This window comes from Myotis brandtii, unplaced genomic scaffold (assembly GCF_000412655.1).
Source record: "Myotis brandtii unplaced genomic scaffold, ASM41265v1 scaffold898, whole genome shotgun sequence".
NCBI lineage: Eukaryota > Metazoa > Chordata > Mammalia > Chiroptera > Vespertilionidae > Myotis > Myotis brandtii.
Genome location: NW_005371683.1, coordinates 1,916,539 through 1,920,840, shown reverse-complemented (window position 1 = coordinate 1,920,840; position 4,302 = coordinate 1,916,539).

Here is a 4,302-nt window from a genome sequence, read left to right as displayed (position 1 = left end):
TGATTTTACACACACACACACACACACACACACACACACCCTACTCTATGCTTACTTGTTGATCTCAGCAACTTATCCTCTATAATTAAAACTATCAGTTTATCAGGCTAAATGAACTGGCTGTGGACAAAGGAACAGGATTCCACAACCCTTATCTTTATCCTTGTTTATACAACTTACTGGTTTAACAAATTTGATACTACCAGGAAAGCCCCCTTTCAAACGGGGGTTTCCTTTCACAAAAAGCATTAATCTTGGTGAGACAATTCTGCCTTTCTCATGTGGCAGACAGGGGCTTGGACAAGTTGATTATTTTTGTGTCATTCAGGTTTACTGAGCACATCAAGCCTCTTCACATACATTGTCTAGTTAATCCTTACAATAACCATCTAGGATAGATATGATCAGCCCCTGTTTATAGATGAGAAAAACAAGGGTGAAAAAATTTGAGTGATTTGGTTGCCCAAGAACACACAGGGAGTAACAGAACCATAATTCATACATGGGTTTTCTAACACCAAGACCAATGTTCTTCCCACGAACTACACCATGTTATTTATTTGTAATGAACTAGTGATGCCAAAGCAGAAAGGTGAAATGCTACTCTTACATACCAACTATAATTTCTTGCTTTGTAAATCGCAATTTTTTTTGTCTTATCTTGAACATCGAAACATAGTATGTGACTATATTTTCCCAAAGAAGCCTAGAAAAATAGAATGATCCAATCCTTCAAATAGAATTTCAATCAAAATACTTTCAGGTTCTATTTGTCTTAGGTACCCAAGAATTTACTATGGCTAATGAAAATGTGCTGCCAGCTTCCAACTGGCTGTTGCAGGTCACACAGCTCTCTACACAGACTTCCCACTCAAACTTCCTTGGCGGTAGCATATTTGTTCTACAATATGACACTCAGTGGAAGTCAGAAGTGGGTGAGACACATTTAAATGAACTACCAAGGATAGAACCGTTGGAGTGGAATGTACAACACTTTTGAAACCAGATGACATCTCTGATTATAGGTATCGCCCTCACTCTGTGCCAAGCAATATCTAAGTGCCTTACGACAGAGGTGGCAAAAGTAGGTTTACAGCTGTGAGTGTATATGAAATATACATTCTTCTGAGTTAATAAAACTATTGTAATAATCATAACCTGCATGTCTGTTTCCATCCGAACTCCTGTAAACCTACTTTCACCCACCCTATCACCCAGTATCCACTAAGGTAGATATAGTCAGTATCCCCCGCTTCCAAATGAGGAATCTTGGTATAAAGAAGCTAGAGAACTGGCCTCCAATCACATACTCAGTGGAGAGCAGAGCCAGGATTTGTCCCCAGGCAGTCTGGTCACAGAGTCTGAAGTCTTAACTACCATGCTATCCTGCCTCTCCAAAATGGAATGTAAAGCATTCGTTGATTTCATGAAACACACCACAGACTTTTTGTTGATCTGCATCACACCTGGTTAAATATGGCCACAAATAGGAAATTTGGCTATGTGTACGATAATATAAAAACCAAGGCCCTGGCCGGGTAGCTCAGTTGGTTAGAGTGTTGTTCCGATAGGCCACGGTTGCAGGTTTGATCCCTGGTCAGGGCGTTTACAAGAATCAACCAATGAATGCATAAATAAGTGGAACATCAATGTCTCTCTCTCTCTCTCTCTCTCTCTCTCTCTCATCAACAAATAATTTTTTTATTTTTATTGATTTCAGAGAGGAAAGGAGAGGGAGAGCAGGGGTGGGCAAACTTTTTGACTTGAGGGCCACAATGGGTTCTTAAACTGGACCGGAGGGCCGGAACAAAAGCATGGATGGAGTGTTTGTGTGAACTAATATAAATTCAAAGTAAACATCATTACATAAAAGGGTATGGTCTTTTTTTTTTTTAGTTTTATTCATTTCAAATGGGCCGGATCCGGCCCGCGGGCTGTAGTTTGCCCACGGCTGAGGTAGGGCAACAAATAAAATTAAAAAAAAAAAATCAAACTTAGAATCACTTTACCCTAGTACAGAAATGAGGCATAAGTCAAAATGATAATGGTCTCTGCTTCCTTAAAGCTTCACACCATCTCTCCACTTTTCTTCAGCTTAGAGTCAGGTCATGAACATGTGTCCATGTAGGTTCACCATTTGCTGGTCACTGCTTGCCCCCCAAGACTGGCCCAGGGTCTGTGGGGCCCCTGCACGTCTCTGGGGCCAGTCAGGCAGGGGGCAGTAGACTCCTCTGCCTGACATCTTGCACCCTGGGAATCTGCCCACTGGTTCTGTCTAGATCTGCCTGGGTCTTCATGGCATTCCTCCTTTCCCTCGCCATTGGAAATGCTATAGGCTTGCAGCTTGTGTTTCTTCTACATTGTGTCTGATACTGTGTAGTGGATGTGGGGGGTGGTTTTACATTCCCAACCTAAGTTCCCAAACCATCCTAAGTTCCCATCTTCTAAAAATGGAGCTGCCTAGTTTAGAAAGTAAATTCTTAACACCTTAGGCTCTTCTAGGATGTACATTAAGGTGAGTGATTAGAATGGGAAGCAGATGGAAGAGAGTCAAGAAACTCACAGGCTAGTAGGACTGACATGAGGCTAGAACAGTATGATGGGTGTGAAAAGGATTGTTAAACTGTGAAACAGTGGAGATCGTCACTATGACTCACAGAGTCAGTGTCCCCTTCACTAACAGTCTGGGCCAGGGGTTCTCAAATGGGAGCTTGCATCAGAAATACCTGGAGAGCTTGTTAAAACAGATGTCTGATTCGGTAGACCTGGCTGGTGTCCAATAATTTGCATTCTATCAAGATTCCATGTGCTGCTGATGCTGCTGGTCCCAGAACCATTCTTTGAGAACTGCTGTTCTAGGCTGCTGGATGGGCAAAAAGTAAGCACACAGTAGGCATGCGGATGGCTTTGTTATTACTAGGCTCTGTATATTGGTTACCCCAATATTTGCTCTCTTCTGCCTTCAGATTACTCGGTGCAGTTTGGCTGAGATTTATGGGAAAAAGAGATTGCATTCCTCTCCTTCTCTTCCATACGTTCCACTCTCCTGCCATTAATATCCTTTCTTATTTAAAAAGCTCCTTACAGTTTACAAGGCATGCTCACACTCATTATTGGGTTCAAATATGAAAGACTTTGTCATTCCTGAGCATAAAGCTAAGACTCATGAGAGTTAAAGTGGGGGAAGGGGCAATGGGACAGAAGCAGCACCCTTCCCTTTGCGTTTGCAGCGCTGAATGTAGCAATGAGTTTCTGTTTCAGACCAAGTTTCCTAGGGACCAGGGTCTTCCACATTGAAGGGATAGCTACATATCTATAACAATAAAAGCGTAATATGCTAATTAGACCAGACGTTCTTCCGGACGACCTTCTGGATGAAGCTGGGGCTGCAAGGGAAACCCTGGTCCCGGGTGCCTGCTGGCGGCCGGAGGGAGGCCCGGGTCCTAGGTACCAGAGGGAAGCTGGTGCCGGCAGCCGGGGGAAGGAAGGCCTACCCTTGCACGAATTTCATACATTGGGCCTCTAGTCTATATGTATAAAAGGCTAATATGCGAAGTGTCCAACTGTCCGACCATTCAACTGTTGACCAGTAGCTATGATGTGCACTGACCACTAGGGGGCAGACACTCAAAGCACAGGCACGGAAACATGGAACAGACTGATGAATCTCAGAGGGAAGCAGGGAAGGGGGGAGGGTGAGAAGAGATTAACCAAAGATCTTATATGCATACTAGAGTCCTGGTGCAGGGATTCACACACCAGTGGAACCCTGCAGCCTGGCCTGCACCCTCTCACAATCTGGGACCCCTCGGGGGATGTTGGACTGCCGGTTTCAGCCTGATCCCGCAGGCCAGACCAAGGGACCCCACCGGTGCACGAATCCGTGCACCAGTACTCTAGTATGCAAATAATGTGCAAAGTTAGAGTGAAAAAAGCAGTGATGATAAGCATACCTACTGCGCCCCTCCCCACCAAATAAAACTGAGTGGGTGGGGGGTAATCCCGAGAGTCTTTCCTGGGAGGTTCCCTGCAGCATCTGTCAGCCAGGTCCGGGGGTGGCCCGCTGTCCCCGCCCCTACTCCGCAGCCCTCTCCGCAATGCCAGGACGCCCCGGCAGAGCCCTCCAGACTTCTGGGGGCGCCCACCGTGCAACCAACCCTAAAACGTGGCCGCGCGACGCCCCCTCGGCCCTGCAGGCTTCCCATTGGCTCGTTGCCCTTGTCACTCCTTCCTTGCCTCGCCTTCCCCTGCCAGGCGGAGGCGCCGGGCCGGGTAGGTTGCGTTCGCCGTTGGCTTTGGCTG